Source organism: Podarcis vaucheri (assembly GCF_965113315.1).
Source record: "Podarcis vaucheri genome assembly, chromosome: 1".
Classification (NCBI taxonomy): Eukaryota; Metazoa; Chordata; class Lepidosauria; order Squamata; family Lacertidae; genus Podarcis; species Podarcis vaucheri.
The window spans coordinates 69,506,384-69,533,064 of NC_138759.1; the positions used below are offsets into that span (position 1 = coordinate 69,506,384).

At 41.4% G+C, this 26,681-nt stretch overlaps 1 protein-coding gene across 12 annotated transcripts in view; it reads right to left on the reverse strand.

Moving 5' to 3' along the window:
- Positions 1–26,681, reverse strand: part of TEAD1 (TEA domain transcription factor 1) — a 179,878-nt gene that overhangs the window by 132,490 nt on the left and 20,707 nt on the right. The window contains exon 1 of one of the 12 annotated variants that reach the window (XM_082194456.1): positions 19,573–19,595. The exons of the other annotated variants lie outside the window; for them this stretch is intronic. The gene's annotated coding sequence lies outside the window, so the exon portion shown is untranslated. Of the gene's footprint in view, positions 1–19,572; positions 19,596–26,681 lie in introns of those variants that run through there. 12 annotated transcript variants of the gene reach the window in all.

Sequence of the window (26,681 nt, forward strand, 5' to 3'; positions counted from 1 at the left end):
ACTCACTTTTTCCCTCCTAAAAAGTAAGGGGAAATGTGTGTGAGTCTTATGGAGTGAATGAAGGCTGCGCAGCTATCCCTGAGGCCAGAACAGCAAGAGGGATTGCTGCTTTCACTGTGCAGCGATCCCTCTTGCTGTTCTGGCTTCTGAGATTCAGAATAATTTTTTTTCTTGTTTTCCTCCTCCAAAAACTAGGTGCGTCTCGTGGTCTGGTGCGTCTTATAGAGCAAAAAATATGGTAGGTCTGTTGGCCAGAATTTCCCCACCAGTGGCTTACTGGGACTGAATGAATTCGATGTCTCACAGAAAGGTGCTCACAGTCACTTTGGTATTCCCCCAGGTCATTTCTGCTCCCACAACACAGTGAGCTATGCCAAGGTTTTGCTTAGGATGCCATCTAAACACGGGCTTGTGATATAGCTCTCTCCTCAGTGACCGTGAGCTGCGGCCAAGAACGAACATCGGCTGATGCCAATGAACCTGGGTTACAGCAACACACTAAGTCAAACCATGGCTTTGCTCGGTGTGGCACCGAAGCAAAAATGACTGGGAAGGAGCAAAATGGCTGTGAGTGCCTCTCCAGAAGCCCCCACATTCATGTGGTCCTGGCATAATTTGTTTTGCAGTATTGTGCAAACTAGGCCAGCAGGGAACTTCTACCTGTTTTGCAGATGCAGCAAACATTTCCTAAATTTATTGTGTTAAGCAACACTTTGGCTAGTCAAATTGAGTTGTTTTCACTATTCTCATCTCCACAGTCTAAAATATGAATAACTGCATATCAACAGATGTTTCTAAGAAACCTCATTAGTAGACCCCTGCAATGGCAGACTAAAGCAGGATCTTTATTAAATCTTTATCCAAGAAGATGCTATTCTTACTGAATTGATTATTCTTACTATTTGAGCATGAAATCCCCAGAGACACTATCAAATCCTCCTGATTTACTATAGGAAGTAAAAAAGAAAGAAAGATAATGTTCCATAAGGCATGTCCTTATAAAGTCAATTCAATATTGTCTAACAGACACATAAAATTGGTTGTTCTTTTTTAAGTATCCAAGAATGCCACAAAAATAACTACGCATTTTACCCAGAAAAGAATATATTTGGAGTCAATAACATAAACTATCTTTGAAGTAGTGGATATCACAGTACACTTGTTGAAGCTTGTGATCTATTCCTTAGGAGTTTTGTAGCACAGTGTCATTAGTAGGCTAAACATGTACAGCTCTTTTTCTCCATAACGCCTGAATCAGGAGAGGCTCTGCAAGCTTTGCCCCAGGGTCTTAATGCAGTGATGGACTGGATAAGAACCAACTGAGTTTGAACCCTAGAAGGATGGAGACCCTGTGGGTAGGTGGTTCCCATGTCTGAAAGACAGACCAGTTGCCTGATGTAGATGGAGTACCACTCCCTCTAAAAGAGCAAGTACACAGTTATTAGGTATTCCTGGATACAACTTTGTCATTGGTGCCTCAAATCTCTATGGTGAAGAATGCCTTGTACCAGCTTATTTATTTATTTATAATAATAAAAAAATTCTATACTGCTGTATTGTTTTAAAAAAATCAAAGTGGTTTACAGCGATAATACATAAAATACAATAATTACTATATTGGAAAGTTTAAAACAGGCAGTAATTAATCATTGTGGAAAGATGTATTAATTGCCTGTGTAGGACTGGCAGAATAGGAAAGTTTTCAGCAGGAGTTAAAAAGTTGACACAGAAAGTGCTTTCTGAATCTCTATTGGCAGAGTTTTCCACAGGACTGGGCTGAGATTTGGTCTCTATTGTAAGCAAAAGGCTGGGTTTCTTATGGTTATAAAATGAGCCTCAGCAACTTGGGTGTAACCATATTCCTCAGTAAATAATTTCAGGGATCGAGCTGGGCTGTAAAGCTTGAACCTTGAACCTAGCTTGGTAGTAGATGGGCAGCCAGTGCACTGCTGTAACAACGGTGTCACATGATCTCAACCAGATGCCCCCACCCAGCATCTGGCTGCCACATTCTGCGCCAGCTGGAGCTTCCAAACCAGACCCAAAGACGGTACCACATAGAGCGCATTACAGTAATCCAGCCTCAAGGTTACCAACGCAAGGACCATAGTGAGCAAGATATCCCTGTCCAGGAACAGCCATAGCTGGCGAATCAGATGAGACTGGTCAAAGGCACTCCTAGCCCCAGAGGACACTTGGGCCTCTAATGCCACTGTTACAGTGGCCCAACTGGCCTCGAGTCCAAGTCAGACACTTAGCACTTCTGGTCCTATGCTCTTCCAGTGGAGACTCAACAAGCCTCCTTGCTTTTGACTTTCAGACATCTCTTGAAGACATCTCTTGCGTCAACTTCTCGTTAGCCAATCGCCACAATGATTACCCACATTTTTATTATTTTTTCAAATGGCATTGTACGTTTCAACAATGGACACCACCCAGATATATGGCAGTATAAAACGAAATAAATTTTAATCTCCGTCTCATTTTCAGCGGCTTTCCTGGGTGTTGTTAAAGTCAACCTGGATGAAGACAGGCGCTGCTTGAAGCAGGTGCCTAATTGCACAGAGAGATGCTGACATTGTCTGGGTTCCTGGCAGAAACTCCACTGAAAGAATAATGTGTGAAGCCGTTTGGAACTAGCCCTGAACTGCTTCCATTAGAGGGAGGTCTCACCCAACAACAAGTCAGTTCCAACAAACAACCTCCCCCCCCCCCCGGAAAGAATACTCCCCCCCCCTCTCTCTATATATATATATATATATAGATTTGGTGCAGAGCCTTTCAGGAAGCTGGCAATCAAGCAGTGTTGGGGGAGAGAGGCCAATGCTAAACAAATACATATGGCTTAGGGGACTATGCTTTTTTGAGAAGGAAGTAAGAGGCACTTAGGCAGCAGACCCACCTCCTCTCATTCCCTATTCTTCACCATGGAACTTTGCAGGTGCTAAATAGCCTCTGCTGCCTGATCATTTTACACATGATTTAGCCCAATGATTAGCCTCTCTAATAAAATGAACCGGGCAGTTTTTGTTGTTGTTGTTGTTCTTTTACTTCTGGTGGCATTACTGCTGAGGTGGCCAAAATTTGCCAATCCTGAACTTGTGAACAATGTAAGCTCACTCTGAATGTCAAAGCGTAGAGGACTGGAGCCAGCTGTTATCTGGGCACAGGGAAATGCACACACAGTTTTTCATGCTGTAGTTACTACTCATAATACTGTTCTTTTTATATAAAAAAAACAACAACTGAGATTTTCAAATTAAAATATGGTACTCTTACCTAGGAGTAATAGTGAGCCAAACCATCATCTCTAACTTGCCGGGCCTTAGGTCTGGTTCAAATATGCATGTACATTCTTTTAATTTTTCTATGCTTTGTGACAGGAAACAATGCCATTTAAAAGTGATGGATTTGAGGTGATGTAAAGAAACATGAAAATTATCTGCGATATTATATTTGTAATAGCCCACTCAAACATGTAAGTCATCATTTAAACTGTGGGGGATTTTATAGTTTTATTGGTTGTTATGTATTCTTGTGTTTTCATATTGTAAAGCGCCCTGTTATCCTAGGATGAAGGGTGGTATAATAATAATAATAATAATAATAATAATAATAATAATAAGGCATTTATCTACAGATAACTTTTACAACTCCTTTCAAATATGGGCTTGGAAACTTTACAAGCAACAAGCAAAACAGAAACCTGAAGCACACAAGGTATTTTAACATGCTGCGACCCTATGCTGACAAAATACTAAATTGCAATATCAGGCTAGTTGTCTGAAGTTACTAACAGTGCAATCCTAACCATCTGTACTCCACAATAAGTCCTATTTAATTCAAGTGGGCTTCCTCCCAGGTAAGTGTAGCTTGGGTTACTGCCTAAATAATGTTTACAACTCACTCTTCTCTATAGACTACTGCCAATAGTTGCCTTTCCATTTTGTCCGATGAAGTAATTTATAACTTTGTTAGTTTGCCTACTCTTATGCTAACAGAAGTTGATCTAATATGTGTTATCTCTCTTTCTGTATCTGAGAAGTGTATCACACATTCCATGTAATCTGTAAGTGATATGTAGGCAGGTTCAATAAATCTGCTTGCTTCTTTGCTATATGCAAGTGCCCATTTCCCTTCTAGTGTGCAACTCCAGCTAAAATATGCTTTCCCTTCTGCAAGTCAAGCTTTCGTAAAATTATCTGTAAAAAGCACTAGCAGCTGCTCACTGCTAATTTCTTCAAACACCCAACAGGAATGGACAGCAACCACTTTATTCTCCATGGAGGAAACAAGGAACAAGTCTTGGATAATAAGCAAAAGCAAAATTTATTGACCACTTTGTGTAGGTCATTGCTGCGATGATCACACACATATGAGCCTTTTGCTGCCTTCATATGTGCTGAGAACCTGTGGCCAAATATGGTGTCCCAAATAAATACTTGCACATGCACAGCAAACGGCCAGCTGAGGCTAATATCACTTATTTATGTAAAGCACTTATATACCTTTTTTAATTAAGGATTTCAATCTGTTTTACAAAAAGTTAAACAATCAAACAAACACATGACAAACAGCCAGCAGATAAAAGTGTAATTAAAAGTCATAGTAAAAACTTTATATGAATGCCTGGCCTTAAGATACAGCAAGGTTGGTAGCAGGTGCATTTTCCATAGGAGAACATCTCACAACTGGGGTGCCACCACTGAGAAAGCCGCCTCTCTCACAGAAATAAGTCTCACCACTGGCATCATGTTAATTAACCAACTTGTACTTTCTATTTCTTGATAAAGTGTGTGAATAATTGCTATAAAATACATTCTCACACAGTAAAGTATTCAGTACTGAGCAATATTTTAAAAAAATGATTAACAGGTGTCACTGGTTCACTTTTTTTTTTTTCAAAACAATGCATAGTACAACAAAAAGCTGGTTTGGGGCACGTTTATTGGAGATTTTATCAAAGTGTTGAATTCCAGAAATTTTTTTTTGTCTCATAAAACATCAACAGAATGCTGCTTTTCAGAAAAACACTCTCAGGAAGATCGCGCCTCCAAAGAAAATGTAAAACTGTTGAGAGCATAGCAAATATCCTTATTTTTTAAAAAAATATTACCCAATGCAAGCATAAAGAGGTTGGCATTCTTTTATCATCACCGTCCAAAAATTGAGTCATGCCTAGGTACGCCAAGTTTATTTTTGATGTATTTTGTTTTGTTTTGTTTTAAAACTGCTGTTCATTGATTAAAATCCAGGACAGTTTGCTGTAAAACAATATAGGGTTATATCCAGTAACACCATCCCATTAGGACAAGGACTTCAACTTGAGCCATGGAACTTCCATTTCTTTTCCTCCCCCTGCCATCCACATCTGCTCCAGAGGTTTTGGGTGTTTTTAAGGTAGGGGGTGCTTTTTTGCATGCGCGTGCACACGCTCTCTCTCTCTCTCTCTCTCTCTCTCTCTCTCACACACACACACACACACACACACACACACATGTGTTGTATAACATTTGAGGGATGCGGGTGGCACTGTGGTCTAAACCACTGAGCCTCTTGGGCTTGCTGATCAGAAGGTCAGCGGTTCAAATCCCCATGACAAGGTGAACTCCCATTGCTCTGTCTCAACTCCTGCCAACCTAGCAGTTCAAAAGCACACCAGTGCAAGTAGATAAATAGGTACCACTGCGGCGGGAAGGTAAACAGTGTTTCCATCACGGTGTTCTGTTGCTTCAGAAGCGGTTTGGCCACATGAGCCGGAAAGCTGTCTGTGGACAAATGCCAGCTCCCTCGGCCTGAAAGTGAGATGAGCACCGCAACCCTCATAGTCGCCTTTGACTGGACTTCACCACCCAGTGGTTGTTTACCTTTTACCTTTTTTATAACGTTTGATGTTACAAATCAGAAATCCAAGTACAAATCCAGCTCAGATCACTGGTGACCTTAGGTATAGTATGTCATCTCACAGGGCAAACAGCTGCACTCTGAACTTCTTGGAGAAAGTATTGTGGTGACCAGGATACAAAAACATAGTGCCTACAAACAGATATCGGCATATGGCCCAAAATAAGTCCACCTGTGCTGGACTCACTGGGCTATGGGAGCACACACTAAGCCATTATGAAGAGGCCTGGGCACACCTCCCTTTTCCACCAAATCCTACCCCCCCCCCCACTCTCAGTCAAGCAACACAAGCTCCCATTTCTCATAACAGCCTGGTATGGTACCCAAAAACAAGGGACAAAGGGAGAGAAAGGCAAACACAGATTGATGAGGATCCTTCCGCAGAGGCACACTGTGCATGGGTGCTCAAACACCCATATTAAACAGAATAGGAGAAATCCATCTATATTAATCACGTTGGACAAAATAGATTCAGGTTATTGGGGACTTCCCCACCCCCACCAAAAAAAGAAGTCATACAATTAAATCTTTACTAAGTGAGAAATCAAACTTAGCATACATAAACATGACTCAACATTTAGTAATCTCTTCCAAAGGACAATTCAGTGGAAAAGCCAATTAAAGTAAGTTTTGTTTAACGTAAACAAGCTGCTGCCTTGGCCATATGTCTTTGTTCTTGTAAATGTAATCCCCCGGTTCTCTACCCTAGACTGGAGACTTTGAAATTCCTCTTAAGGATAATAACAGTAGACAGCACTTGAATGCTCCCTTTGAAGCACGCACTACACAGACTTTACTGCTGACCTTCAATTTTCAACAAGATTAATCCCAGATCTACAGTTGGGGTAGTCTAAACGTGATTATCAATCACAGTTGGTTTTTTGCATTGTTGTTGACCATTTCGAAATACACTGCAAAATGGCAACCGGCAGGATATGAATTACCTGTTCAGCGTTGCATTAATATTTTATGCATAATATGGTCTTTATCTCAAAATGTTTCGAAGGCCTTTTTCTCCCCTACATATTTTATTTACTCTGGAGTAGTCAAGGATATTTGTCGCCTTGCTCTGTACATTGACCAGTGTATAATTACAGCAAACTAAAAACAGTCAGGGGGCATTCAATATTGAGCCAAAGGGAGCTTCCATAAGGCCACAAGAAAAGGAGATGAGCACAATGGGTAGGTCCTGGAAATGTAACAGTTTGAGAGATAAAATGTCTGGATTCTTTGGGAGTAAATGAGTGGATGAATGGTGTCAATACTGGAAGGGGTGGAGGCTAGCACAGAAGTTCCCTACCAAAAAATAAGCACTTGTAGAGGTAGCATATGCTACACACCATTCAGTTAGAGATGGGCAGTAATACTTCAGTAGGAAAGCACATACTTTTGAATACAGAAAGTCCAAGATTGAGTCTCTGGTATCTCTAGTTACTCATACTGTATAGCAGTACTGGGAGACACTTCTGCACCTTATTTCTTAGGGCAGGCATAGGCAAACTTGGCCCTCCAGATGTTTTGGGACTACAACTCCCATCATCCCTAGCTAACAGGACCAGTGGTCAGGGATGATGGGAGTTGTAGTCCCAAAACATCTGGAGGGCCGGGTTTGCCTATGCCTGTCTTAGAGCATCACTGTCAATCAGCTAAGTGGACAAATGGTGGGACAGCATAAGGAAGCGTCTGTCCTCTTATGTCCCACATAACACTTTAGGCTAATCTGAAGTATAAACAACATGAGCATGCAGACAACTGGCAACAATGATTGGATAGCTCAGTCAGTAGAGCATGAGACTCTTGATCTCAGGGTTGTGGGTTCGAGCCCCACGCTGGGCAAAAGATTCCTGCATTGCAGGGGATGGGATGAGATGGCCCTGGTGGTCCCTTCCAACTCTACAATTCTATGTTTCTACGGGGACATTCTCTTCAAACCTGGGCAGGCAGCAAGGGAAAACTGCTTAGAGGATCAGCATGGATTCTCCAAGCCCAATATCATCCCCAAGGAGCCTCAGAATTTGCCAAAAGGTATACTCCTTCACTGGGACGTGGGTGGCGCTGTGGTCTAAACCACTGAGCCTAGGGCTTGCCGATCAGAAGGTCGGCAGTTCCATTGTTCGGTCCCTGCTCCTACCCACCTAGCAGTTTGAAAGCATGTCAAAGCGCAAGTGTATACATAAGTATCGCTCCGACGGGAAGGTAAACTGCATTTCCGCGCGCTGCTCTGGTTTCGCCAGAAGCAGCTTAGTCATACTGGCCACATGACCCGGAAAAACTGTCTGCGGACAAACGTCAGCTCCCTCAGCCTATAGAGCGAGATGAGCGCGCAACCCCAGAGTCGTCCGCGACTGGACTTAACGGTCAGGGGTACCTTTACCTTTACCTTATGCTCCTTCACGGTTCAGAAAGACTGCAAGCAGAGTAAATAGGATGCACATTCAAATAAGCATCTGACTAAAGAGGTTGCCTCGCTGCAAATCACTGCTTTCAGTGGCATGTGCAGTTAGCTTCCCATCTAAATACATGTTGCAAACCTGATGGGGGTTCAGAGGTGCATGACATCTGCTTTACCCAATGAGTCCTTAAAAATGAGGAAGGCACACAGCGCTTTCCAAGTTTGAAGAATCATGGTGGGAGGGTCCTGGGATTGGAGGATGAGCAGCTTCTCTGAAGCAAGTTCACGTCACTCTAGGTGAGTTTAATGCATTTATTGTATTTTTCTATATTGATTTCACTGTTTATTTATACAACTGTAGCACAGAAGTGAAAACTACATGTTCTTTTAAAAAAAAAAGTTAAAAATTACTGTGTATTTGTACAACTGTGGTAGAAAAGTTTAAAAAATTAAGGGTGGAAAAAAGGAGATGTTACATGAGTTCCTCTAATCCTGGGAACATGACTGGGGATTAACTGAACTGCCAAGACTTCACAGAAGTAACAAACGATACCAGATGAAAGCTTGCCTCCATAAGCTGTGTCAACTTCATTATGCTGTTTGAAATATATTAAGGCCAAAGACACTTTCCCCTCCACAAACAGTTAAGTTCCCCACCCATTCGGGGTTTAGACATAGCAGCCGAAGTTGTATCATCACTGGAACCTGAGGGAGGAAATCAAGAGGCTGAGCGAGTTTTTCAAGCTCTCTTCCACTATTAAGTTGTTATTCCAAAATAGTTTTTGCCCAGCTCAAAACTGCAACACTTTTGCTCTCTCTATCTTACAAGAAAAAAAAACTGTGCAGTCCTGGGAAGATGACTCATTAGTAAATCCTTTTCTACTTGCCGAAAACCTGCCCCTCTTCATTAGGAACATAAAAGATAAAAGCTCTTAAATGGCATTAGCTGGAATACGCCTACACACAGTCAGTACAAATAAATTAATTGCACCTGGCCTCTAACAGCCAAAGTGTAGCAGGAACATCTTGTTTCATTAACAAATTAAACTGTAATAGAGTATCAACACTCCTGTTATGAACATAAACATTTTTTGGCAACTACAAATGATAGAAATACAAGGTGAATCCTCTGGTACCTACATCCTATAGCAATGAAATGTACCATATTAACTGCAATTTGAATACTTTTCAAATACGGTACTGAAAGAAATGCCAAACCTACCATTGAACAATTCTGAAAGTTCAACAAATGACATGTACTAGGCGTAAGGAGATTTTAAGTGAGAAGAATACATCAACTGATTTTAAAAAAGGGGGGGTCTCAAAGCTAATGAGGTACGCATCATTCATGATGGCAAAATAGATTTTAAATCTATACTAATATTCCTGGATCTGGGGGGTTGCTTTACAACTGAACACACTGTAATCCAGCATGTTCCTTCTGGAATGTTCCTAGGCCTTTAGCATGAGAAAGCTATGCAGGACCAACCTGAAAAACAAGTTCGACTCAACTAGCCCACAAGCTAATTTTACACCCTCCAACGCACCTTTCTAAGATTTCTTTTGTGCAGACAACTTGTGCAATCCAGTTCCAGGCAATTACTTAACGAAATGCCAAGTACTCTCTTCATATGCCACACAATTTTTTTAAAAAAATATAAATTTTCATTTAAAAATCAAATCGCCATAAAATGATAATAAGTGTTCCATCATATTAAATTAATTTTCCTTTATTCCCCCTTATGGGTGAATAAAGATAAATTGTGGAAAATTTCAATCACCACAGAGATTAGCATCCTGATTTATTTATTTATTAAAGCCAATGAGATATTTGCCTTTCACTTCAGCGCAACTAAGGTTTCAGCCACCACTGCTAAATAAAAAGCAGTTCTGATCCTTTTGTTGTTTCATTTCCAAGAAACACAGCACAATGTGATAAATAGCATGTGTGGGTATGGGTATACATATATATTCTAATATACAAATATCCATATATGTCCTGAGGCACCAGCCTTGGAAATAAGGCTGCCCTTGCTATAGCAGAGCAATTGAATGCAAGTTCCCCTCTCCTTCCATCAGCTATCCCCTAGCAGCATTTATTACATCAGACGGTAGCAAAGGGAGGAAGGGAAGGGAAGCAGAGCCATATTACATTGGTGCAGCTGAGAGACCTGCATCTTTCAGCTTCTCATTTCCATGAACTGCTTTCATTTCCAGCTGGCAATTATAAGAAGGAAGGAAGAACCAGCCCCCAAGGTTGCATTCCTCCTCCTTTTTCCTTTCGTGTTCTTTCTTTTGCATGGTAGGAGGGCAGGAGGCTTGTGACTGATCCGTACAAACCACTCCAGGGTCTATTTTGGCTGACAAACAGGGTATGAAGGTGCTTCAAGTAAATACGTCCACAAAAGTTATTACCATGTAAGACTTTTGTTAGCTTACCTACACATCTACATTGGTGTGCACACTGGCTGCTTTAATCAGGGATGGGGGGGGCCTAGGGCCGTCCAGTTCCTCCAATGGATTCCAATTCCATAATCAGTGGTCAGGGATGATAAGAGAGTTGGGGGAGGGGGTTGCAAGCAAATAGAAATACAGTGGTGCCTCGCAAGACAAAAATAATCCGTTCCACGAGTCTCTTCGTCTAGCGGTTTTTTCGTCTTGCGAAGCAACCCTATTAGCGGATTAGCGGATTAGTGGCTATTAAAGGCTTAGCGGCTTAGCGGCTAAAAGGCTATTAGCAGCTTAGCAGCTTAGAAAAGGGGGGGAGTGGGGGGAAATCGGAACACTCGCAAGACGTTTTCGTCTTGCGAAGCAAGCCCATAGGGAAATTCGTCTTGCGAAGCAGCTCAAAAACGGAAAACCCTTTCGTCTAGCGGGTTTTCCATCTTGTGAGGCATTCGTCTTGCGGGGCACCACTGTAGAGTCGTTGCTACCAAAATTAAGACTGTGAACAGTGCAAAGCCAATAATAAAATTGCACCCGTAAAACAAATTCTCTGGAATGGGTAATTGATGACTTGGCTCATCGTACATCAGCCGTGGAGTGGCATCAAAAAACAACATTACATTATTTGGGCATGGATCCTGATCCAGGGACTCTGTGCATGTGTGCATCAAAGTGCTTTATCTGCCCTGTTATTTAACACTGATGGAGCTGTTTTTTTATTATACTCCCAACTCAGGATCACTTATTGAAGAAGGAAGGTTCAAAAACTAATTTTAAAGGCATTGATAAAATAAGTGCTTTGCACATGTCTCTTTGCTTTTCACTGTGAATGGCAGCTACTGTGCAGGAATGACAGAAGCAGGGCCAGAAGTGTACCAGCAGGACAGAAGGTTGGGCCAGAACTTCCAGTCTCTTTCTCTGCCATGCGTTTTCTGCAATATGCCACTAGATACGACTGCAATAAGCTATCCTGAAGCTTCCAACCTGGAACACTGATAACTATTGCCAAGTTATTTTTACATATATACTCTTCAGTATTTCCAGAACAGCTGCTTTATGGCAACTGAAGACCAAGAAGTACCCATTTTTGGGTATTCTTAAGAAGAACACAAGGAGAGATATAAAATGTGAAATCAACCATCCAGGCTTTGAAAATAAAATAAATACTTGTTGGCAAACCTGTGGTTGAGCGTACAGTATAGAACTACAGCCAGGGTTTTATCCAGTGTTAATTCTTCTCAGAGCAGACCAGTTGAAAATAATGGACATTACTAACTTAGTTCCCGTCAATCCAGTAGGTCTACTTTAAGTAGAACTTAGTTGGATGCAACCCATTGTGACAAACCCAAGTTTGCCTTTGCACAATCCTCAGTTATATCCACTAGTCATCTGTAAGGGAGTGTTGACTGCATTGGTTCTCTTTGCAGCCCAATCCATACCCTCCAACATTTTGGGAAGGCAATTCAGGGCATCCCCACCAGCACCCCCACCCCACTGACCCAACTGCTTGCCCCTTCCCTGCTGCTGACCCCTTCCATGTTTGGTTGTTGATACATAGATACCCTCTCCAGCTATTCATATAGAAGTTTAAAATGACACGAATTATCTTTCCTGGCAAAAAGAAACAAGAGGCAACAGCAACATGACTCCCATCTTCAACGTGACCCAACCACAACCCATTAAGATGAGGCATGTAATGTCTGATATGTAAGCATAGCTCTCCTTTCTTTCATGGGGTTAACACTTGCCCCAGGGGATGACTGTGCAATACTTTTGTTGAGTGATTACTGTTAAAAGGAAGATTCAGCAGCAAAAACCCACATATGCCTCTAATAATTTGCCTCTGCATAATTTAAATGTGTATTCTGTAATGTGACTACAGTAGTTAAAAGAGAGAGAAACATGGAGAACAAAAATCTAGTCATATTTTGTTATACATGGAACCTGCCTTCTGTTCCCACCATTCTGGAACTAGCTCAGAGAAGAGAGGTCTGCACAGCAGATTTGAGTGTCCATAAACAGCAGCAAGGACTCAAGAAAGCGGCCATATTGTAATTAACACATCATTAACCCACCATGAGCTCTGAAACTGAATAAATCACCAAATAAATAAATACCTATGATCCTGAAGCTCTTTACTACAAGTGCATGCCCAAGCTCTTTACTACAAGTGCATGCCCAAGCATTTAAGCATAAATGCCTCCTCCTCTATGCATCTCTACCTTCATTCATATGATGGGTAATCTTCACTAATTTGGGATAACTGCTTGCAAAGGATGAAACACTTTGGGATGGAAGTCATTTTGCAGGTAAATTCTGGCAACAATCCCAGAAAAAAACACGTACTGTATTTTTCTGTGTAAAGGTTTTTTCCCTAAAAAATAATGTTCAAAATTTAGGGTTGTCTTATACATGGGGGCCATCTCTCCCCCCCCCCATTTTCTTAAAGAAGAGTCCCCCAAAATAGGGGGTGTCTTATACATGGGGCATCTTATAGACGGAAAGATACGGTAACTCCTGTGTGAATAACACCTGTGAGCAACTTTGATTTGATGAACCAACACTAGTGACAAGAAACTCATTTGGATTTAATAGGGATAGTCCTGTAAGAATGAGTTCTTTGCTTCTCAGTTCCTATTCTGTTTCCATATACAGGTTCAAAAGTGCCAGGTGGAAAGATGAAGTAATAAAGAAAGCTCAGCAGAAACCTTATTCCAAAATTCAGCCACCTCTGTGCAATCCCACCACATGTGTCTATATGTACCAAACATGCTGTAGCCCCACCAACATAGTGAAGCTGTACCAGGGAAAACTGTTGCAGAATGAGGTGCATTTGAGCTGACAAAGACCTCTATGGAGGCTTGGCCTACAGACCATGCTGTTGATTGTCATCCGTCTACATGTCCCAATTAGATTCCCACCATGACTTTTGGCTCTGGGCCCCAAAGGAGGACATCGCTCAGAATTTTCTACAATATAGAGACCAGTCCCTTTACATAAGTGTGGTGTATCTTTAACCAATCATTCAAAAGCAGTTAATTCTCTAGTAGCATTTTGTTGTTGTTGAGGGACAGATAAAAATGGACCTCAGTTCACTGCCCAATATTCAGGGAAAGGGCTTATCCTCCATAGTCGTACCTTGTTTGGCGGCTGGGATCCGTTCCGGAGCCCTGGCCGCTAGCAGAAAAAGGACTCGGGGCAAAGCGGCGTGCACGTGCGTGGAGCAATTTGCGCTTCTGCGCACGTGGCAAACCCGGAAGTAACCTGTTCCAGTACTTCCGGGTTTGCTGCGGACGTTCGCCGGAATGGACGCTAGACGAGGCAGACATTCGCGGAGGTATTACTGTATACAGTACATGTTTTTATACCTGCTATAGACAATCCATCCATTTTCTGTATAACAATCCATCAGGTGGTATAGTGGACAGGATGTCCACAATGCTATGTTGTAATACCTCCCCTTTTTCTGAATGATTATGTAGTGACATAGGTTCTGAATGATTTAATGTACACAACAAGGATTTTTTACTCCCATTTGTTTACTAACAAAATGTTTGTGGGTGTCACACTTGTGGGAGGATTGCTAAGAAGTTGTTTTTTGAGTGAAAAGCATATGAGCTCAGTTCAGTTCTGGTACTCAAAACGAATTATTGTGCAGAATTCTTTAATTATAAGTGCATTTCTTTTATATCTGACTCCAGGGCATCTTGGGATTCTAGTAAAGATCAAATAATCCCATACACCTGAAGTCTGGCCTCCCCTGTTGCACACTTACTTCAAGCTGTGCTACTGCTGCGCTGATATATATTTTTTAAATAAAAAAAAAAACCAAACCAATCTGCTTAGTTTAACAAATACAAAACATTTTATTGTTTTTCGCTGATATGAAGAAATGTGTTCCTTGTTCAAACTATCTTTCTGGGGCTGCAAAGCTGCAGCTAGTCATAACCAGGCTTAATTTAGTAGTGAAACAATTTCTTCTGCCACTGTTGGCTGGAAGCATAAACCTATTTCCTGGGTCAAGGAGAAATGCGCACTATAGAAAGAGCAATTCCTCTATCCATTGAATCCCAGAGGGCCTCATTGCTATAAAGTACATGGCCTTTGTCAACCAGGTTACCTAGGAGTGAAAGTTATGTCACATAATCTGCAATTCTTTTCCATACTGTATACCATCTGGAGCCAAAGTCAAAAGCTAATCTGATTTTTCTGTTGGCTTTTTTTTTTTTAATAAAAAAAAAGAGTGCCTACTCAGGTTGGATATTGTATGCCATCTGGCAAGAGAAAGCATTTATTCACATCTACTGCTTGCCTGCCTATGAACTGTTCACAAAACCAACAGCATAACCCTTCGTTTTCTTAATTTAAGAAGGTTTTATAAATTTAGGAAGTGTGTTTTGTATGAAATCCACTTATGGAGTTATTCAGCCAAACGTCATGCACCTCAGCAAAGCTCTTTCTTGGAACTCAGTGTTTTGCATGGACAGGGAAATGAATATTATGACAGAGATAAGCACTGGAGAATCAATGCAGCCATATGCCCGGATAAAATAACCTTCAATCACGAATTACTTTATAAGGAAGAAAAGCTAGTTAAAAAGTTATTGTGAGGCGTACAGAGCAAACATTCCCAAACCATGTTTATACTGAGCTTGCCAAAATCAAAGTAAAAATTAACCTTTTATTTTATTCCATATTCATTCTGATTTTCAACCTATATCATGCCCCAAAGGACCAAAATGTTACATGTATGGGTCAGTATTTCTGCACTGGCGCCCCCTCCCATTTGGAAAGGGTTGTCACATTTCCCCCTACTGTTCCACGCAAGGTTTTTGCAAACTTCAAAAATCTGGAAGCCATTCATCATCGCACAAGATGCCCCACAGACGTAGCACTGTAACAAATGAGCAGAAACTAATCTCACAATTTACAATGAAATTCCTATTGCCCAGTTGATAGCTTCCAACGACAAAGCAGGAAAAGGAAACAGGAATGTTATCAAAGTCTATTAACAAACGATAAGGAAAGCAAACCTGTTATTCATGCTGGGCAAAGAAAACCATTCATTCACAATGAATCCTGCGAAACCAGGAGGTCAGGCAGTTATGTTTTCATCTGGTTTCCTTTTTTTTACTTATGGTGGAAGCATATGCTGTTTCACACATTACCTGAGGTTTCCACAATGTATATCACCAACGAGGAGCTACAGCCAATCTCTTTAGCACTAGTGTCATTGTAATAACTGCCCTGAGAAGTGAATTCTATCTAGTTAGGGATATGTATGATTCGCCTTAAGCATTCAGGTAAGCAGGAACCTCTTACTTCATGATTAAACTAGAAGCTTCTAATTAACCACAGTTTCCTGCTTAGCCCAAACCACCAAACTATGGTTATCAGCTTCAGAACAAGTCAAAACAAAGTTTAAGATAAATAATCCAAGTTTAAATTAAACTTAAAATTTGAAATCCTGGCTTGTTTCAAAGTTAGGAACAAGAGTTCCCTTGTTTAGATGAAAAACAGAACTCCTGATAATTAGTGGCTTCATAGTTTAAATGGCAAAAGGGAGGTGCGGGAGGAGTAGACAGGCCAAAGGCTCATCTGTATTTCAGTTATAACACAGATACAATCATTTAACAGCAAAAATATCCAGCAATTCTGTTAAGTTTTTAAGTACTGAAGGGAAAGGAGACCTATGCCCTACTTCAAGGGAACAAGTTGGTCAAGATATAATCTCCCTTCTCTCGTTTCTAAGATGTGCAGCAGAAAATTCTCAGCAAACTTTTAAAAGTTGGTACATCTCAGGCTTAAGATGATTGTCACAATCTTCTCATTTCTCCACAGTTTGAGGAATTTTCTCCCCTCAATTTTTTTTTACGGTGTCTTCCAAAAGGCACTCCATTACAGAGTTAGATATCAGGTGATTTGGTCTGATTTATAAGCACTCATTGTGACACAAAAATCAACCAAAGGAAATATCCCAAAAGGCGTTTGGAAGTATCTTTAATAATATATATATATATCCTGAGAGGTACAATGTATTTCAAGCCACATAAGATCTTTTCTCAAAATCTACAAAAATATACAAATCGGTTTATTATTAATAAATTATTATTAATAATAATTATAATTTGCATCCTGCTGCTCCTCATGTGTGAGCCCCAAGCAACAAATACCATATTTAAACACAATAAAAGCAGCAGGCATCATGTCACAGAAAAATAAATCAACAATCAAGCACAACGATACATGTAATCAGCAAGGTAACAAAATTTATATTCTAAGTTAAAGGAGCCACCTCAATAAACTGCAAAGTCCCTATAGAAAAGAGAGTTTTAAAAGTGAATTTGGAGGGAGGGGCATAACAGCGAACTGGGATTTTTTCCTAGGCAAATTAGAGTAATCTGAATCTTTTAAAATTGAGTTCTGTAACTGGGGAGCCACTGCTGAGAAGGCACTACTGAATGAAGTGAGACTTCACATAGTAAGAAATGTTAAGTCTAGTATATTCATTTTGCACCGCAATCATGTTTGTCGCAGCCAAACTAGTATTTCCCACAGTAAAAGCAAAAAGCATGAAAGAAGCTGCACACCTCAGGTCAGTGTGTATGTGGTGGAAGGAGGCAGAGTCAAACAGGGCTCCTGACTACACTTGCACGACATGTTTGCAGATTCACATCTGCCTTTCACACTCGGTGTGTTTACTTTGGGAAATAGCAGCATTGGCACAGTAAACATGATGGCTGCACAAAGTGTGAAGCAGATCCTAGTTAATCTTTTGGAGGAGTTTTTTCTTCAATGAACATGCTTCACAACCTAGGCAATCACATTTTAAAAGGAGTTGTCTGCCAGAGAAACGCATGGCTTCCGAAAACAAAGCAGTGAAGTCATCTTGGACAAGTGCCATCAGGCAGGCTTTTCTTATGTGTAGCACATCTGCACTCTGCCCGATGTATTCAATGCCCATAAGCTGAATTGTTATTAAAATGTAAATATACCAACAGGCTCTGATTTTAAGAAAAATAAACAAATGGTGTGGCCCAAATGCCAAGCAAAAGATTCGCCTAAAAATTACAATCTTTTTCTCTCCCCCCCAACCGAATCTTTAATTTGATTTTACACATTCTCAAAGAATAATATTATATTTATCACCCTTTTGTTATAATAGTTTAGATCTATCGGCACAATTTTCTCCTTAAAGGGAATGCAGGATCGGTTTCTAACAAACGTGCCTGACTTAAAGTGAATTGGCTGGCGCTCTTAACAGGAAAATTGAAGCGTGTCAGTTCTTTCGTTTCTCTTCGGGAGAAATGAGAAAAAGTTCAGATGCACAGATAAGAAAATGTATAGCAGTGTAAACACTTCTCTTCTGTGGAAAATCCAGTTCACCAGGCCGCAGAGTGAAGTTGAGTGTTTTGTGTTGTCAAGCTATCTATGCAGGAAAAACCTTCGCTTTACTTTCAGTGTCAATATACCATCAAATCTAAGATTTGCAAGCACAGATTAACACGCCCTCCTTCTTTTTTAAGTCATACTATGGTGGAACTCAAGATTTTTGTTACCTCTGCCCAGCCTGTACTATGATCCTTTGAAAACTTTCTGTCGCAGCCATTAAGATGATTTTGGAATGACATTTGTGAGCAAACTGTAATCCAGATTCCCAAATTCTTTGATTGGCAGGTACAATTGAGCAACAGACATTTAAACTTCTTTTATCAATAATTCCTGCCAACAGTTATCTAAAGATTCCAAACAATAATCAAGTTTGTAACTTAGTTTTGATTTCACTACCCAAATTGATTATCTATACCAATTTAGCTCAATTAAACAACGCATTTTAATATTTAGATTTTATGCTCTACGGAATATACTATCATCTGATTCAATATAATTCCATATACATATGAATATGTAATAAGATATCAATTTAAGCCCTAATGTCCTCTCTCCTAAATCTTTACTGGTCAGAACCCTACTCTTTTCTCCCCATCTCCCATCCTGTTCATTACTGTCCTGCATTTCTTGGAAACATCCTCAGTTTGAGGTGAGAGTCCTAACTCAACCATAGCTGAATAGCCAAAAATCACAATTTTATTACTAGTTCATGTTGCGCAAATATTTGCACAATTTTTAGATGGCTGAATAAGCAAACTTATGTATTTTAAACTTAGAAAACTTTTTAGACTGACTCTTACAAATAGTTATACGGCATGTATTTCTATTTATTTTTCAGCTAGTATATGCTAAAAAGGCAGCATGGAATTAAGGCTGTTAACTAAAATATAGATGATTACATGTAAATTGAAAAACATCCACTCTCTCACACTTACGTCTCCGAATCTTGTGTAGTTTTTAAAGATAAGATGCTGTGTTCTTAGAGCAGCTTCAGGCACTATATGGGGTTGGGGGGAAGAGAAGAAAGTTCCCTTTTCTTTTTTTATTTCCTGTACTGCAGCCAAGAGGAATTGCAGACATACCTCCACTGCGGTAAGATGGGTGCACTCTGCAAAGTACCCTTCTGCAAGAGAGATCTACAAATCCTCATTCTGCACTCACAGCAACCTCTGAGTGACTCTAACCTCCTCCACCCCATGTGACACCCAAAGATGCGCTGAATATAATAAGAATCACATTTACACCAAATTAGCAGAAGAGGAAGAGGTGGTGGTGACAGAGATATTGCTTTCTTTCGCTGAACCTGTGTCTGTTGCCTTCATTTCGGGCTTCCAACAATGATTACAACTCTGTCAAGTTTGAAACTTGCCCAGTGCCTTTTTTTTTTTTTTTACTGGGTGGCATAAATTCTTTAAGTAAATAAAATCTTGCCAAGTTACCGTTTGTCCGATCCACTGCCCAGCTACTCTTTCCCTCGCACCACTTGACTCCTGCATTTTCTCCTTCTTCACCACCACACCCTGACTTCATCTGTAACTTGGGAGAACCATCTGCCACGCTGTCACAGTGCCCATCACCTGGCAGGTTTCTCATTTCTGACTGCTTGCCACTCCCACCAACTCAGCTGAACCCTCGTGTCGTATTTAGAGAAGCCGATTCCTTCGTCAAGACCTTTTCATTTGCCCTGGAATTTTAAAGGGTTTCTGTTGCATCAGCCTGTTTTTTTAGTTTGTATTGTCTTTTATAGCCTCAGCTTGTAAATTACAGTGGTACCTCGGTTTAAGTACTTAATTCGTTCTGGAGGTCTGTTCTTAACCTGAAACTGTTCTTAACCTGAAGCACCACTTTAGCTAATGGGGCCTCCTGCTGCCCCTGCGCCGCTGCCGCACAATTTCTGTTCTCAACCTGAAGCAAAGTTCTTAACCCGAGGTAATATTTCTGCGTTAGCAGAGTCTGTAACCTGAAGCGTATGTAACCCGAGGTACCACTGTACAGTGAAGGATGTTAGTGCATTGTATCCGCGTGCTGTTTCGAGTAAATTTTCTCTATTGTTCACTTCTCTGGAATCCACGGGAAGAAGGATGGTTTAGAAATATTGTTTTAAGAAATAAACTGAATATTAAGCTCCATGTGAGCTGCCAGGAGTGTTCCCCTCAACTTATTTCTACAAATGCAAATTTCCTAGAGCAGGTAACTTCAGCCTTCACAGAACCAAAACTCCACCCAGGCATTTGGGGACCCATTTCTTAATCTTTTACCAGATACCTGGTAATAATGTTCCTCTCACAGCCCACCTTGCATCAGACCTTGACCCACTTGTAGCAACCATAGTTGTTGTTGTTGTTGTCCATTACATTTCTATACTGCCCTTCATGTGAAGATGACAAGTCAGTTTACAATATAAAAGGTGAAATAGAGACTGACAATTTATTAGATAAAGTGAGCCAGGTGCAGAATTTCCTTTCCAGATTTGAGGTAACCTGACTGCTTAAACATACACTCCCCGCATTGCCATCCATCCTACATTGTAGCATTCCAGCTGCAGGAAATAGGAGATGTAAACAGTTACACTTCCCGTGATGCAAGCATGTGCGTTGCAAGCCACCCCTTGAACCAGTGTTGTGATCCTTCTTAGAACCATGTCGAGTTCCTGCACCACATTTTACAAATTAGGATTTGTAACTCCCACAAATTCCCTCCTACACAGCCACATTGGCATTGCCATCCTATGTGTGTTCACACAGAAGTAAACCTCACTGAAGAGGACTTAGCTCTCAAGTAAATGTGAACTGGGTGAAAACCTAAGAGAAAATTCCATGCCTCTTGCTATAACCAGTTCACAGATTAATACGTCTGTTTCAATTTTCCCCTGGTTAGGTTTTTTTTTTGGGGGGGGGTCAGGTCAGGTTTAATGCAGCACAGCAAAACTGCAAATGAAAAGAGTCGGGTCTGTATTATGACTGTCTCATGTTATTACAGCATTTGTTTGCTTTTCAAAAAGCCTTCACCTCACAGGGCGCTATCTAGTTGTGGTGTCCTGAGTGTGCAACACAGACTTCTGATTGCGGAAGCAAACCTTTCCTCTCCTCCATCCTCCATCCTCCTCCATCCTGCATCTCTGAAACTTGTTCTGGGGGGCGGGGAACCCTCTTAAGCAGACTGGGGCATGAGGGCTGCAAAAAGAGGGGGGAGAAACCAACTCCCATCACATCTATCGACTCCGGATTGGATTTCACTCACAGCTTTTATTTATTTAAAAATAATACAACATCTGATAAATGGGAAATCTCAAGTGACTTTGCATCACGTAAAGGTAAAGGTAAAGGTAAAGGGACCGCTGACCATTAGGTCCAGTCGTGGCCGACTCTGGGGTTGTGGCACTCATCTCACTTTATTGGCCGAGGGAGCCGGCATACAGCTTCCAGGTCATGTGGCCAGCAGGACTAAGCCGCTTCTGGCAAACCAGAGTAGCGCACGGAAATGCCGCTTACCTTCCTGCTGGAGTGGTACCTATTTATCTACTTGCACTTTGATGTGCTTTCGAACTGCTAGGTTGGCAGGAGCAGGGACCGAGCAATGGGAGCTCACCCCGTCACGGGGATTTGAACCGCCGACCTTCTGATCAGCAAGCCCTAGGCTCTGTGGTTTAACCCACAGCACCACCCGCTTTTATTTATTTAACAATAATACAAAATCTGATAAATGGGAAATCTCAAGTGACTTTGCATCACATACTTTCCTTTAAAAAAGAAACCCTTCAATGACTCAAATTTACAACGTCCTCCATTTGTTAGTTTATTGTTATTTTGCTGATACAGTAGCTGCTAAATGCTTCTTTAGAAGCAAGTAGTGGGGATCTTTTCACGTAAGCAAAAAAAGATGCCCAAGCTCTGCCTGTACAATAAATATACAGGCCAATATGCCGCAGCAAAATGTTGCATTCATACAAATGCAAAAGCATTGCAACAAAACGCCTTTTCCTTGAATAGCCACGGCATAAAAATTCCAATGCAAAATTAAAACACTGGTTTACTCTTAATGCGTATTACTAAATTAGATGTTATGACAAGTGCAACATTAAATTTTTTTGTACAAGCATTATATTCTCCTACACTTTTCAAAGTAGCTCCTTAGCATAATTATTACATTTAACATGTAAGGCAGCAATTGCTGTTACACAGCACCTGCCACTGGTCCACCACATAATTACATACCACTGACCTTTATATAAAAGCATCATGGAAATGTTGTTACTAGAAAACTAAATTGCCTTTCATACAAACACTGAACTGTAACTACCGTGATTTCTCGCCCCCCCCCCTTTAAGAAATACGTGCTTATCCGAGGGAGGAGCTGAACTAATTGAACTAACAATAATTTTCCAAATCTCGCCATGCAAATAAAGTTTCCGCCATCTCAAAGTGTAGTTCAAGGTATACACACAGATGGATACAGAACTGAAAATATTCCCTGAAGTCTTAATGGTGGGGTTATGCAGGATGTCATTTAAAAGCTATTCACTAACAATGCCCTTTTCCCTTTTAGCCCCGAATCCTACTGTACAAATTCAACTGGGGGAGAAAAGTCAATTAATTGAAATTGTGTGTGTCGGTGGAGTAGCATTGGAAGCAGCTAACGTGGGGAGAAAAAGACTGTGTGCTATTTACTGGTAATAGTTGCAGCAGGATAACGGTTGAGCGACTGTACAGATCCAGCAGAGAGGATGCCCAGCCATAACCTGAACTGAGAACCAACCCCTGAACTCACTGGGTGGCCTAAGGCAAGGAATTTTTCCCTCAACCTTATTTATTACTCTGCAGGTGCCAGCAAGCACTTCAGCAGGCCAGTCTTCAACTGAAGAAGTGTTAGATTCAAATCCCAGCCCAGCTACAAACTCTCCAGGTGCCCTTGGCAAGTCAATCCTTCTCAGCCTCAGTCATCACTCTGTAAAATGGGTTTATCTTGCTCCTTAGCTTTTTTACCTGTGTGTTTAGTCTGTATGCTGAATTACTGACTTTCAACCTATCTCATAGAATCATAGAATGTTGGAAAGGACCCTGAGGATCATCTAGTCCAACCCCCTGCAAGGCAGGCATATTCAGCTATCTGAATTGATTGATGCATTTTGTAAACTTGCTTCTTTACCCCACCCTAACGCTTCTCATTTTGCAAAGTGAATGTTTGTTGTAAGGTAGTCTGAGCACAGCTTACTGTGGAAAGGCGATCCATAAAGAAATTAAATCAAATCAACAAATGTGAGGACTACAGGAACACTAATTCACAGTACGGTGGTACCTCTGGTTACGTACTTAATTCGTTCCAGAGTCTGTTCTTAACCTGAAACTGTTCTTAACCTGAAGCACCACTTTAGCTAATGGGGCCTCCTGCTGCCGCTGCGCCGCCAGAGCCTGATTTCTGTTCTCAACCTGAAGCAAAGTTCTTAACCCGAGGTACTATTTCTGGGTTAGCGGAGTCTGTAACCTGAAGCGTATGTAACCTGAGGTACCACTGTACAGAAGTTATAGGTAATTACAGCTATGTGTCTTAAATCTATATCCACCTTACGAACAGAACTTCCGCAAGGTATCTTACGAAATATCTGGATAGAAAAAGAAGGATTTGTACGAGAATGAGACTGCAAAGCATTTGTTCCCTACAAGGGAGCAGCACACAAGATAATAATAGTTTCTGCCAATCGCTTTCATTGAGGGCACGGTAATATCTCTGTTTAAGATTACTATTTCAAGTTGAGCGACAAAGTCCTACAGCTGTCGTGCACACATGCTATTTTTAAAGGTGCAAAAAAAGTGTTCCTGACATAAAGCGTCCACCCGCAGGCACTCCTACATTGACACAGGGCATGGAGCCCAAGAATCCAAGCCATGGGGTGCCGGCGTGGGGGGAGAGAATCTAAAAACTGGACTAGAGCACCCACTGTTACTCAGGCAGCGGGGTGGGGGGAGCCTCTGAAGCAAGGTGAAAGGAAGTTGGCATCTTCACAAGAAGAGCAGCTCTGCTTGTTCAGGACAAAAGGCCCAATGAGTTCAGAGTCCTGGTCTCTCAGTAGACAAGCAAGGCTGGAGTACAACAGCCGCACCTGCAATTCACAGCATCAGGTACTGAGGAGCATGCCACCTCCATCAGGGGAGGTAAAGCATAACCTCCCCTGTGATTGTGTGTGCCTCTTATAGTGGGATAACTCTGAACAGAGCACACCGGAAAGCAGCCTGATGAAGAACATTCAAAATGCATTGGGGTTCAATAAATTATATTTCTGCACACCTTAGAGGACCTCTGGTCTCCTGCTCCTGCACTGGTGACTTCCCTCCTTTTTTCCCTTTGCCCCAACCAGGTATAGATGCACACAGACACAGGGATGGGATTGCACTTGGCCCACGCCACATTGGAATGGATATTTGAGTGGACATGTGTACACTCAAATACCCACAGGTTCCTGGTACAGAGGTTGCAACAAAGAGGTGGCACCATCAGGCATCATCCCAACATCCCACCACAACTACTTGACTATGATAGAGCTCACTGGGTGACTTTGGGCCAGTCACGACCTCTCAGCCTAATCTACCTCGCAGGGTTGCTGTGAGGGTCAAATGGGGAAGAAGAGAACCGTGTGCACCACCTTGAGCTCCTCAGAGAAAAAGGGGGGCTAGAAATGCAATGGAATAATGTAATAGAATAAAATGCAGCTGAATGAGGAACAACCGTCTGCTCAGACATACACACACATTACAGTCGTACCTTGGAAGTCGAATGGAATCCGTTCCGGAAGTCCGTTCGACTTCCATAACGTTCAGAAACCAAGGCGCAGCTTCTGGTTGGCTGCAGAAAGCTCCTGCAGCCAATCGGAAGCTGCGGAAGCCCTGTTGGACGTTTGGCTTCCAAAGAACGTTCACAAACCGGAGCCAAATGTCCAAGTACCAAGGCATTCGGGATCCAAGGTACAACTGTATGTTTCTGGACATCTAGAGGTAGGGAACTTGCAATATAATGACAGACGTTTTGTGTATACGTATATAAATCAGAGTACTTGATTTTTGACTACTAGAAATAATGTGAACAACAGGAGGAAAGCTTTCTAAGCAACTGTGCACAAGTGGAAGGAGATAGCCTGGCAATATAGATCCTGAACATTGCTCTCTGCACCCATCGCCAGTTTGTGAACACACAGGGGCTAACTAGGGGCACCCAGACTGTGGAATCCCCTCATCTTGAAAGTGTGCTTATCCTCTTCGATTCTGATATTCAGGCAGCATTTGATCACCCACTCATTTGGAAGCGGAAGATTACTTCCACAAGCAGCATCGATAACAGAATTGTTAATTTCCTGAGGGTCTTAAAAAAAAAGAAGTTACTAATGTGTGTGTTTTTGAGGGTAGCTATCTATTGTTCTTTTTATTTTTGTCGTATACCACTCTGAACTTAATTTAGAGGAAGGACCATTTTTTAAAAATGCAGTGGATAAATAAATAACGAAATATGATAGCATCTGACCCATCTGTGACAATAGTGGTCATAGATAAATTCCTGCAAAGTACAGGAGAGGCAGTTTAAAGAACACAAGGACTGCCTGGATCTCTGTCTCTCTCACACACAAACACAAAATATTTTTGCCAGCAAAACAAAGTTACCCATGAAGTTTTTGTATTGGTGGCTCAAACACTGGAAACATTATTACTGAATACTGGTCATCTGCACTGAACAGACTCTTGGTGCCAGCTTTTGCAACAAGTGCGTCTAACTTCAATATATAAAAGTACTTCAGGGGAAGCTTATTATGCAAGGATTTTTAAAGTATCTGCTTCCAGACATCATCACCCACCCTCAAAAAAAGGTAGCCGTAAGGAGGGCAGTAGAAAGATAGATTTCCAGGATTATCAACCTTCATGCATGTTAGACTAGCCATATGCCTTATCTCTGACTCTGTTACTTAATCAAAGCTACATCCACAAAAACATAAAAATGAATGTAACAAAGTTCTTTAGCTGGGGTTATTCAGGAGGTTGTGCACTTCCCACCAGTCCTGTTAGCGTGTTTCAACAAAAGGCGCCTACAGGCAACAAAAGGTTGGATCTCAACTATTGCAACTTCCTATCTGTCTGTGAATCCTAGATGGGTTGTAAGCATCCTTTGATAAGAGGGGATTTTAATATCAGTTCCACTTGAGTCTAGCAGTATGTCAAGCCCTGTGAACTTTTAGCTAACTGTACGGCTCTAGTGAGTGAAATTTGCAGCGTTTGACCATAGCAGCGCTTTTTGCCTTCAACACAGATACCAAGAAATACACTGCTCCAAGTATCTGAGGTTCGTATATCAACCCATGAATTTGCACAGGTCTCTACAGCAGATTAATAGATATCATCTTCTTTTTTACAGATGGTGGGAGTTGAGGGAGCGGGACTTAAATTTATGTAGAGGCAAGGAGGGCGGTGGAGAGAAGAGAACCAACATTTAAAAGCCAGCTTCCAGGCTTTTTCAGCTCTATGCTAAAAAGCAAGCAATCTCCCGTCTCAGATTTCCCTATAACACCCCC